Below are 12,420 nucleotides of genomic sequence, written 5' to 3'. Positions count from 1 at the left end.
ATGGCAGTAAACTTCCCATGTGTGGGAAAGGATATTTCAAATTCACATACGCACCCCAGCGCCTCTACGCTTTGTAGATGAAGAATCAGACAACAATTGAGAAACAAAGACCACAGCATTTATCTCTCTCTTTACCTTTCTGGTCAGGGTATTTTAAAAAATTTTTTAATGTTTATTTATTTTTGAGAGCCAGAGTTCTAGCTGGGGAAGAGAAATCACTGTAGACAAAGAAAACTTGAGGAATGCAGTGAACAATCTTGATCTAAGGAATAAAGATATAACTCTGTACTTAATAATTGGAGAATATACCTCCTTTCAAGAGCACCCAGATCATTTAAAAAAATTTTTAAATGTTTATTCATTTTTTGAGAAAGTGAGGGGGGAGTGGGCAGAGAAAGGGAGACACAGAATCTGAAGCAGGCTCTGAGTTCTGAAACTGTCGGCACAGAGCCCAACGTGGGGCTCGAACTCACCAACTGTGAGATCATGACCCGAGCTGAAGTGGGATGCTTAACCAACTGAGCCACCCAGGTGCCCCAGGTCAGGGTATTTTTTAGCTGGGTTTTGGTTTTGAACAAAAATTTATCTTTTTTGTCTGCCTTCTCATTTGGCAGACAAGATGGACAAGAATTGTGATCACAGTTGTTTCCAGATATGGCCCAAACTAGTGGCACCTGAATGACAATCTTTTCCATACCTGCTATTTGTGATTTATGTTGAGGTTGTAGGCACTATTTCCATTCTTGCCTTTTTCTTTTCTTTTCTTTCCTTTCTTTTCTTTTCTTTTTTCTTTTCTTTTCTTTTCTTTTCTTTTCTTTTCTTTTCTTTTCTTTTCTTTTCTTTTCTTTTCTTTTCTTTTCCTTTTCCTTTCCCCTCCTCTCCCTTCCCCTTTCCCCTCCCTTCCCCTCCCCTCCCCTACTCTATTCCTTCCTTCCTTCCTTCCTTCCTTCCTTCCTTCCTTCCTTCCTTCCTTCCTTCCTTCTGCTTCAGGGACTGTCAACTCCAAACTGTCCATGTAGTGTGATTACCCTCCAGTCTGGCCTGTGTGTTGTTGCTGTGGTTTGTCAGCACACCTCGATGAAGTCTTATAACGTGAAATTGTGTTTCACTCTGTCTCTTGGGTCTTTATGACAATGTCAAATGGATGCACCATGTCAAAAACAGTCCTCTTTGCTGTCCTGTCTTACAGAAAGCTCGGTGTGGCTCCAAAATTCTTGGATTTAGTACTGGCTACATAATTTTGGGGGCTTAGTGAATGGACAGTGTAGGGCCTCTTTTCGTTCAAAAATTCCTAAGAATTTCAAGATGGCAAGATTAGAACATTACATCAAGCACCTGTGCAGTTGGCCTTGCTTGAGTCTTCCATTTATTAGCCTCTTTCATTTCCCTTCCGACTAACAGTTATGAGCCACTTATAATGTATGAGGCGCTATGCTTACTTTGGAAAATAAAAATATGCTTACTTTTAGATTCCAAGATCCCTACTTTTAGGTTCTGGTGGTTAACATCCCCGCAAGGTAGATGAAATAACACACACATTTTGGTTATATATTGTTTTCCTTTAGATCAAATGCTCGGCTATGATTTTCTAGACATCAGTCTTAAGTTGCAAATCCTCTCCTCCATGTTCTTATGATCTATGTATTAACTGTAGGAACCCAGCAGTCTCAGTCTCCCCGGATCTCTTACCAACCATGCTTTGCCTGTTCCATTTCTACAGAGAAGTTTATTCATGGCTGGGTGACAGACCATGTTAATAAAATGGTTGTTGAAATGAGTTTAAGGCAGGGGTTCTAACTCAGCTGCCTTCAGGGATTGGGCAGATCATATACCATAAGAAGTAAAACCACCAGAAAGGAATTGACTCGTGACTGCAGAGAAAAAAGATGCCTACTCACTACAGAGGGTTATTGCCATGTGAGGTGTGGTCACAGTGTGGTCAGATCTTTTCAAAGAAAAGTTAGAAATCTAAAAAAATTATACGAAATGCTCTTTTTCTGTTGTCAATTAATTTCTTCTTTAAAAAATCTCAACATGGGCAGAAAAAAATAACTGCAGCCAAAAGTTAACCCAAGAGATGTCAGTTTCTAATTTTTCTTTTTAGTCAGATCTATTGAGATATAATTCATCTGTAATTAAATTCACTCTTTTATGTGTATAGTTCTGAGTTTTGACAAACACCTACATTTGTGTAACAACTACCACAAGCCAGATATAGGACAAATCCATCATCCCCAAAAGTTCCCTGTGTTTCTTGTGGTCAGTTTCTCCAGCTCCTAGGGTATGTATTCTGTCTTTATAGTTTTGCCTCTTCTAGAATGCCATATAAATGAAATCATTCAGTATGTAGACTTTGGAGACAGGCTTCTTCACTTAGCAGAAAGCATTTGAGATTTAGCCATGTCGTTCTATGTATTTGGGTGATTTTTATCTAATTTTCAAAGGCATTTTTCCTTCCTTCCTTCCTCCCTTCCTTCCTCCTGTCCTTTCCTTCTTTTCTTTCCTTCCTTCATTCCCTTCTTCCTTCCTTCTATTCTCCCTTCTCTCTTTCCTTCTTCCTTTCTCTGTCTCCTTTTGGATAACAATTATACAAAAGTAGATTAATCTTGATACTTGTTTCATAATACACCATTATTGACCTACACATGCCTTTTAGTTTAAGAGCTTTATTAAGATGAAATCGATATACAATAAACTGCATATACTTGTACAACTTGAAAACTTAGATGGATGAACACTATCCCTACCACTGTCACTGCATTTTCCAGAATTTCATGTAAACGAAATAGTACAGCAGGTGCATTTTTTCTGTCTAGCTTCTTTCGCTCAGCGTGATCATTTTGAGATTCATACATGTTGTGCGTGTCAATAGTTGATTCTTTATCATTGTCTAGTAGCTTTCCGTCATAAGGATCCGTTGCAATTTCTCTATTCACTTGTTGATGGACATTTGGGTCATTTCCAGTTTGGGTTGCTGTAAACCTTCATGTAAAAGCCTTTCTAAGGACATAGGCTTTCATTTCTCTTGGGTAAATATCTTAGAGTGGAATAGTTATGAGTTAAGACGTTGCCAGACTGTTTTCCAAAGTATGTACCATTTCACACTCCCACCAGCTGTGTATGAGCATCCTGTTTCTTCCTCCCCCAACCCTTGGTATAACGAGGTTTAAAAATTGTAACCATTTTAATAATTGCATAATGGTATCTCACTGGTTTTAATAGCGTTTCTCTAATGACTAATGATGTGGAGTGTCTCTTCTGGTCCTTATTTGGCATCATTATTTTTTTTGATGAAATATCCATTTAAGTCTTTTGCAAGTTTTTTTATTGGGTTGTTTTCTTATTATTAACTTTTGAGAGTTGTTATAAATATTCTGCTATGTATTCTGATTATGAGTCCTTTTTCAGAGATGTAATTTGCAAATTTTTCTCTCAGTCTGTGATTATCTTTTCATGGTCTTAACAGGGTCTTTTGAAGAGCAGACACTTATAATTTTAGTAAAGTCCCATTTATAAATCTCTTCCTTTATGGATTGGACATTTGGTGTTATGTCAAAAAAAACTCTGCTTAATCCATAGCCTTCTGTGTTTTCCTCTGGACTTTTTATATTTTCAGGTTTTACCCTAGGTCTATCGTCTGCTTTGAGTTAGTTTTTATATATGGTGTAAGATGCAGATTGAAATTCTTTTTTTAATGTACACATATCTAATTGTTCCAGCATAATTTATTGAAAAGATTATTGTTTCTCCACTAAATTGTCTTTGCACCTTTGTTGAAAATCCTTTGCCCATAGATGTGTGGGTCTATTTCTCATTTCTCTCTTCTGTTCCAGCTGACTGGGATAAGCTGTCAGCTTCTCAAGTTCCCTCTCTGTCTCGGTCTTTCCCACAGCCTCTCCCCATTCCCGATATTTGTCGGTTCCCCCAGATCAGCAATGGACTTCCGACATCATAAATGTCTTGTCTTATGACTGGGGTCAGCACAGGTATCAGTGTCCCATGCCAGGTACTGGGGGTGGAGTGCGGCATCTTGGCTTTCACTCCTGCAGTGAGCGTGGCCTAATCAGGGCCTTCAAAATCAGGGTAAAAAGTTATGGTCAGGAAGGTCCCTATGGCGTTGCAAGTTGGGTTTTCTCCCCCATGAGAATATAAAGTTTTTGTCTCTCCAATACCGGAGAACATATCGGGCATTGACATACTACAAGATCATACTCTGCAAACTTCTATCAGTGAACTCTGCTTCTGGGTAAGAGTAATCAAACCAGTACTGAAGGGGAAAACCAACTGGGAGCCCCAGCGGAGAGCGTTAACTGTCAAGCGATATAAACTGGGGGCATAAAGGAATAGGAGAAAGTATCTGAGAACTGCACTGAATAGGCATTGTACGCCCTGTCCACAGTGTTTTCAATAGTCCAGTATGGCCGGTAAAAAAAAAAGCCAATTGACTGCAGACTACCCAGAATTGAACAAGGTGATGACCCCGTCAATACAGCTGTGTCCAACATTGTATTTGTGACCACAGAAGGCACTGTGACGGAGACAACAGAAGGAGAGAATGCCCCTGGGATTTCGGTCCCAACGTTGGAAGGGGCAGAAACCTCTCATGGAGCACAGCACCTAGCCGTGTACAAGCGCTCCTCCAGCTAAAGCCTCTCACAGAGCAACAGCAGGTCACGGGAAGAACTTTCTTCCTGTTAAGGGATGGGTTGAGACTATGTTCCATTGACCCCTGCTGTTGCTCAAACTCCTACTTTGATTAAGCGGCATACCTATTTGCAGCAGAGGGCCACCCTCTCTATCAGCCCACTGTCTCTAGAAATCGGGGCACTACTGGGCCCTGTTGAGAGCGTAGATCCTCCGAATGCTCCTGCCTCTGTTCCTGTGGCCCCTGCAGAGAGGCAATGAGGAGATTCCCGCTGGTGCCAGTTACACAGATGGGTCTAGGGGGGCAAACCACCCACATGCACTGCAGTTGCTATTCAGCCCAACACTGACACCATCTGGATGGAAACAGGAATGAATCACGCATGGCTGCCAATTGGCTGGACCGTGAGCAGTTTGGCAGGTGATTGATTACGCATGCACTCTGACCCTTAACCCTTTTCATTTGGAGTTGGGCTATTTAAACAAAGATTAACCCTATGGCTTGAACACTGGGAAGCCAAGGGGCGTATGATCATAAACAAGCCCTTGTTAGGGGCAGGATATGTGGAAAGACATTTGGGTTTGTCTGCAAGAGCCTGAGGCAGTCCTTACTGTTTTCCATATTCAGGCTCTTAAGGCACTGACATATTCTGGCAATGGGGCAGTTGATGCCTTAGCCTAGGCAAAGTCATAACATATAACCCTTCAGGAGATACAGCAGATTGGGTACATAGAAGGAGCAGCCACTGCAGTGCCCAGGTGGGATGGCGTATTGCCAAGGATGCTTGATTGCCCTTGAAGCACCGTGATTCGGTCAATGCAGTAACAGCACGTCCTGTGTGTTCTGAACGATGCCCAAGGCAACTACCAAAGGAGTCTGGGGGTCATCCTCTGGAGTTCTCAACCAGTGAGGGATTGGTAAACTGATGATTTTATTGTGGTCCCCTGCCTCCCACTGAGGCCTTCGTTTGTGAGGATACCTTATTTGCCTAACCCAAGCTTTCCCTGTTGCCATGCAAACCAGACCACCACCATTAGGGGATGAGAGAAACTGAATACCATGTTTGGATACCATCGCTGAATAAACAGCGATCAGGGGTTAGATACTAAGGGTCATGATGTGTGAGACTGGGCAAAAGAACAGGACATTGAACAAAGATCCCATTGCCCCTATACTTGCAGGTAGCAGGTTTGGTAGAAAGGAAAAGTAATGGTAAAGCAGCAGATTAAATTTCCAATAGGTAAAACTGCCTCGGCTAGGCAAACTAAAGTACTATCCCAGGATTTGCTACATTTGAATGATCAATAGGTCCTATTGTTCTGTATACCACACTGGGGACACCTGCTGAAACACCGAACAATTTTATTTATTTATTTATTTATTTATTTATTTATTTATTTATTTATTTTTAAGCAGCCAATATTTGAAGTGTATGGCAGCCAATATTTGAAATGTATGGAAGTTGCAGGAGACAGCCATTGCCCCGACTCTCACTGTGAATCAACATGCCGTGCTGCTGAAAACACCAAGCCCCCCCATGCCAGGGAGAGATGTTATCTGCTGGAATCTTCAGTAGGACATCCCACCTGGAGAGGTGAGTTCCTCTGTACCTCTGGGTGAGGAACAATTACTCAGTCTCTACTGGGATCCCTTTGTCGTGCTGCAAACTGGACTTACTGAAACACATGTTACCTGGAATGCAACTTGCAGCATTGAAGGAGGGGAAAAGGAGGGGACCCTAGTCTGGCATATCCCACCCCCAGCCCATCTCCTGATACCTGACAGTGCTGCCTTCTGTGGCCAACACGTATGGTGTGTACAACCAGGTGAAGTTCCTAAAGCTGCAAGCCACATTGACTTCTGCTGATCAGGCCTCAAGTGTAATTCTTTTTTTTTTTTTTTAATGTGTATTTATTTATTTTGAGAGAGACAGAGAGAGATAGAGAATGAGAGAGAGCCCATGTGCAAGCCAAGAAGGGTCAGAGAGAGGGAGAGAAAGAGAATTCCAAGCAGGCTCCGCACTGTCAGTGCAGAGCTTGATGGGGGGCTCAAACTCATGAACCATGAGATCATGACTTGCGCCGAAATCGGGAGTCAGGTGCTTGAACAACTGAGCCACCCTGATGCTCCCCGCAAGTGTTAATTCTTATAGAAGGGAAAGACTGTCCCATACAAGTTTGTACTAATTATCTTTTTGATCTTAAACTTCTGCTGCTCCTGTGGTATCCACTCATGGGCACCTGATGGAAATATGTTTCTATAGTGGGTCCACTTGTGTGCCCCACAAAGGAATCAATCTAACTGCTGGATATGTGGTCAGGTGTCCCTCTCTGGGTCTTCAGGACTGCTATGGTGGACATCCCCCGCTCTGGGCTCGGAACTGGAAGGCACTAACACAATACATTAAGGGAGAACAAGCTAGGATAGGCACACTTAATTCATAATATTACCCATAGTGACCCCCAAACCTGGCTTGTGGCACACACTATTAACAGCTTTGGGCATGGGTATTCTTTTTCTGTCAATCAGACTATGCAGGGAGCCTATCAAACTGCTCATCAGAGGATTGCTAAAAATACCACCATCAGAGCCATGGTGGCCACACTCAAATTTGGGATGGGTTCGTGTGGCTTACCCTGGGTATTGAACATTTGAGCACGCCCGCACTGTTATGCTGAGAATGGAAAAACCACTCTCAACAGAGCCAACACATACAGGATATAGGATGAATATCACCAGAACCATGCAGTCATTCTGTAACATTAAAGGATATTGGCCGGTTTGGTACTGATTGGTCACGTTGCTCAGGGATTTACCGGGTAGCTCCAGATCAGTCCCAGTCGTTGTGTGGCACAAATCTTCGACCATGACACTCAACTGGGTGGTTGGGCTGCTGCACCCTGCATTTTCCCTGGACAGAAGGGACAGTCCATCTGACAATAACAAAAGTTGCCAACTTCCCTCTCCTCAAGGTCAGGTGGAGATATTCAGTTCTCCACTGGTATAGTCGTCTGGCCACCATCTTTATTCCCTACATTGACCTGAAAGACATGGTAAACACATAGAAGCCCTTAATAAATTCACCCAGCAAGCCTTAAATGATAGCTGGCTGAACTCTGAAATGTCTGTAATGAGAAAAGCTGTCCTCCGAAATAGGACAGCCTTGGACATTAATACTGCCTTACAAGGAGACCCCGGGCTATTATCCAAGCAAAACGTTGTGTGGTCTTAGCTGATGAGTCTGCTAATGTATCATCTTTTTTTGTTTTTAAAGTTTATTTATTTTGAGAAGAAGAGAGAGAGAGAGAGCGTGCAAACACGTGGAGGGGAGGGGCGAGAAGGAGGGAGAGAGAGAGAATCCCAAGCAGGCTCTGAGCTGTCCGAAGAACCATGAGATCATGACCAGAGCTGAAATCAAGAGTCAGACTCAACTGACTGAGAGAGGCAGGAGCCCTGTATTATCTTTATTAAAACATGTGAGGATACAAACGAACATTCTGAATGATTTGACGGTCAGCCCAGGAGACTTAATAAATCAGTGGTTTGAATCATGGGGCTCTTGATGAAAAAAAATTGGGAATTGTTGTCTTAATCTATGTTTTCTCTTGCATGTGCCTGTATTAAAAAAAAATAATGTTGATTTATTTTTGACAGAGACAAAGTACGAGTGGGGGTTGGGCAGAGAGAGAGGGAGACACCGAATCCAAAGCAGGCTCCAGGCTCCACGCTGTCAGCACAGAGCCTAACGCAGGGTTCAAAACCACGAGCTGTGAGATCACGCCCTAAGCCAATGTTGGACACTTAACTGACAGAGCCACCCAGGTGCCTATATTGTGGCTGTGGTATCTGCCTCCAGTATTGTCAGCCATCAGCGAGTCACCTCCAAGCTAATGAAACACTGGCTAATTGTTCAGGGCACATTATGAAAGAGGGGAAGTATGTAAGATTGCAAGAGCCAGTCACCAGCAGTGGAGGGCTGGAGGAGGTCATGTGGAGGACATGACTGCCAGTTGACCCTCCAGCTGGCCCTGAGGAAGTCAGAGCCCCCCCCCCCCCCCCGACCTCATCTTTGCAAACTACACTCTGCCTGCCATCCTCATAGGTGGAGCCATTTTCAAGGACGCAGCCTTGAGAGAGCAATGCAATGTATTGTTGAGACCATTTGAACTGCATTCAGGCCTCCATATGAACTCTGAAGATTCCAGTGGGTCTGTGCAGAGATCTACTTGTCTGGAGGTTGCTGAAGACAAACCTGATAAGTAAGTATGTTCCCTTGTTTGTTAAAACTGCCACCTGGGGTGCCTGGGTGGCTGAGTCGGTTAAGTGTCCGATTCTTGATTTCAGCTCAGGTCATGATCTCAGGGTTCCTGAGTTCGGGCCCTGTGTGGGGCTCTTTGCTTCTGGCAGAGCCTGTTTGGGATTCTCTCTCTCTCTCTCTCTGTCTCTCAAAATTAATAAATTTAAAAAAAAATCTTAAAAAATACACAAAAACCTGCCACCTACCAAACTGCAGTGGCCTGCCTCTTTCTTCCATGCTTCCCGCCCTTGTGGGGTTGGAGGCCAGTTTCAAGTTCACCCTAGGGGAACTCTGAGGTGTTGGACCAACATACCCATACCGTTAGTGGTCCTGATTTGTGTTTCCCACGATGAGATTGGGTCTTTCTTCATGTGTCAATTGGCTATGTTTCCTTCTTTTGTGAAATGACTGTTCACGTTTTTGTTCATTTTTCTCTTGGGTTACAGCCCATTTTATATCTTTATGTACGAAATATTTGTTCAAATCTTTTGTCTTTTTTTCTTTTTTCCTTTGTTGGGGTACGTGTTTTTTTGTTGAAAGGTAGAAGTTCTTTGTTTTTTATCCTCTTATAAAGTCTTGTGTGAAATGTAAATCTAGTTTCTTCGAAACATCTTTTGATGAATAGAATTTTTGTTTATTTATTTATTTAAAAATTTTTTTAAAATATGAAATTTATTGTCAAATTGGTTTCTATACAACACCCAGTGCTCACCCCAAAAGGTGCCCTCCTCAATACTCATCACCCACCCCCCCCCATCAACCCTCAGTTTGTCTTCAGTTTTTAAGGGTCTCTTATGCTTTGGCTCTCTCCCTCTCTAACCTCTTTTTTTTTTTCTTCCTCTCCCCCATAGACTTCTGTTAAGTTTCTCAGGATCCACCTAAGAGTGAAAACATATGGTATCTGTCTTTCTCTGTATGACTTATTTCACTTAACATAACACTCTCCAGTTCCATCCACGTTGCTACAAGGGGCCATATTTCATTCTTTCTCATTGCCACGTAGTATTCCATTGTGTATATAAACCACAATTTCTTTATCCATTTGTCAGTTGATGGACATTTAGGCTCTTTCCATAATTTGGCTATTGTTGAGAGTACCGCTATAAACATTGGGGTACAAGTGCCCCTATGCATCAGCACTCCTGTATCCCTTGGGTAAATTCCTAGCAGTGCTATTGATGGGTCATAGGGTAGGTCTATTTTTAATTTTTTGAGGAGCCTCCACACTGTTTTCCAGAGCAGCTGAACCAGTTTGCATTCCGACCAACAGTGCAAGAGGGTTCCCGTTTTTCCACATCCTCGCCAGCATCTATAGTCTCCCGATCTGTTCATTTTAGCCACTCTGACTGGTGTGAGGTGATATCTCAGTGTGGTTTTGATTTCTGTTTCCCTGATGAGGAGCGATGTTGAGCATCTTTTCATGTGCCTGTTGGCCATCTGGAGGTCTTCTTTAGAGAAGTGTCTATTCATGTTTCTGCCCATCTCTTCACTGGATTATTTGTTTTTTGGGTGTGGAGTTTGGTGAGCTTGTTATAGATTTTGGGTACTAGCCCTTTGCCCGATATGTCATTTGCAAATATCTTTTCCCATTCCATTGGTTGCCTTTTAGTTTTGTTGATTGTTTCCTTTGCAGTGCAGAAGTTTTTATCTTGATGAGGTCCCAAAAGTTCATTTTTGCTTTTAATTCCCTTGCCCTTGGGGATGTGTCAAGTAAGAAATTGCTGTGGCTGAGGTCAGAGAGGTTTTTTTCCTGCTTTCTCCTCTAGGGTTTTGATGCTTTCCTGTCTCACATTCAGATCCTTCAGCCATTTTGAGTTTATTTTTGTGTATGGTGTAACAAAGTGGTTTAGTTTCATTCTTCTGCATGTTGCTGTCCAGTTCTCTCAGCACCATTTATTAAAGAGACTGTCTTTTTTCCATTGGATATTCTTTCCTGCTTTGTCAAAGATGAGTTGGCCATACATTTGTGGGTCCAATTCTGGAGTCTTTATTCTATTCCATTGGTTTATGTGTCTGTTTTTGTGCCAATACCATGCTGTCTTGATGATTACAGCTTTGTAGTAGAGGCTAAAGTCTGGGATTGTGATGCCTCCCGCTTTGGTCTTCTTCTTCAATATTACTTTGGCTATTCGGGGTCTTTTGTGGTTCCATACAAATTTTAGGATTGCTTGTTCTAGCTTCGAGAAGAATGCTGGTGCAATTTTGGTTGGGAATGCATTGAATGTGTACATTGCTTTGGGTAGTATTGACATTTTAACAATATTTATTCTTCCAATCCATGAGCATGGATTTTTTTTTCCATTTCTTTATATCTTCTTCAATTTCCTTCATAAGGTTTCTATAGTTTTCAGACTACAGATCTTTTACATCTTCAGTTAGGTTTATTCCTAGGTATTTTACGATTTTTGGTGCAGTTGTGAATGGGACCAGTTTCTTTTTTTGTCTTTCTGTTGCTTCATTCTTAGTGTATAAGAATGCAACTGATTTCTGTACATTGATTTTGTATCCTGCGACTTTGCTGAATTCATGTATCAGTTCTAGCAGACTTTTGGTGGAGTCTATCGGATTTTCCATGTATAATATCATGTCATCTGCAAAAAGTGAAAGCTTAACTTCATCTTTGCCAATTTTGATGCCTTTGATTTACTTTTGTTGTCTGATTGCTGATGCTAGAACTTCCAACACGATGTTAAACAACAGCGGTGAGAGGGAACATCCCTGTCATGTTCCTGATCTCAGGGAGAAAGCTCTCAGTTTTTCCCCATTGAAGATGATATTAGGTGTGGGCTTTTCATAAATGGATTTTATGATGTTTAAGTATGTTCCTTCTGTCCCAACTTTCTTGAGGGTTTTTATTAAGAAAGGATGATGAATTTTCTCAAATGCTTTTTCTGCATTGATTGACAGGATCATATGGTTCTTATCTTTTCTTTTATTAATGTGATGTATCACATTGATTGATTTGTGAATGTTGAACCAGCCCTGAAGCCCAGGAATGAATCCCACTTGATCATGGTGAATAATTCTTTTTATATGCTGTTGAATTCGATTTGCTAGTATCTTACTGAGAATTTTTGCATCCATATTCATCAGGGATATTGGCCTGTAGTTCTCTTTTTTTACTGGGTCTCTGTCTGGTTTAGGAATTAAAGTAATGCTGGCTTCATAGAATGAGTATGGAAGTTTTCCTTCCCTTTCTATTTTTTGGAATAGCTTGAGAAGGATAGGTATTATTTCTGCTTTAAATGTCTGGTAGAATTCCCCTGGGAAGCCATCTGGTCCTGGACTCTTATTGTTGGGAGATTTTTGATAATGGATTCAATTTCTTTGCTGGTTATGGGTCTGTTCAAGCTTTCTATTTCTTCCTGTTTGAGTTTTGGGAGTGTGTGGGTATTTAGGAATCTGTCCATTTCTTTCAGGTTGTCCAGTTTGTTAGCATATAATTTTTCATAGTATTCCCTGATAATTGCTTGCATTT

This window comes from Acinonyx jubatus, chromosome D4, assembly GCF_027475565.1.
Source record: "Acinonyx jubatus isolate Ajub_Pintada_27869175 chromosome D4, VMU_Ajub_asm_v1.0, whole genome shotgun sequence".
NCBI lineage: Eukaryota > Metazoa > Chordata > Mammalia > Carnivora > Felidae > Acinonyx > Acinonyx jubatus.
Note: the sequence above shows the minus strand (reverse complement) of the source record.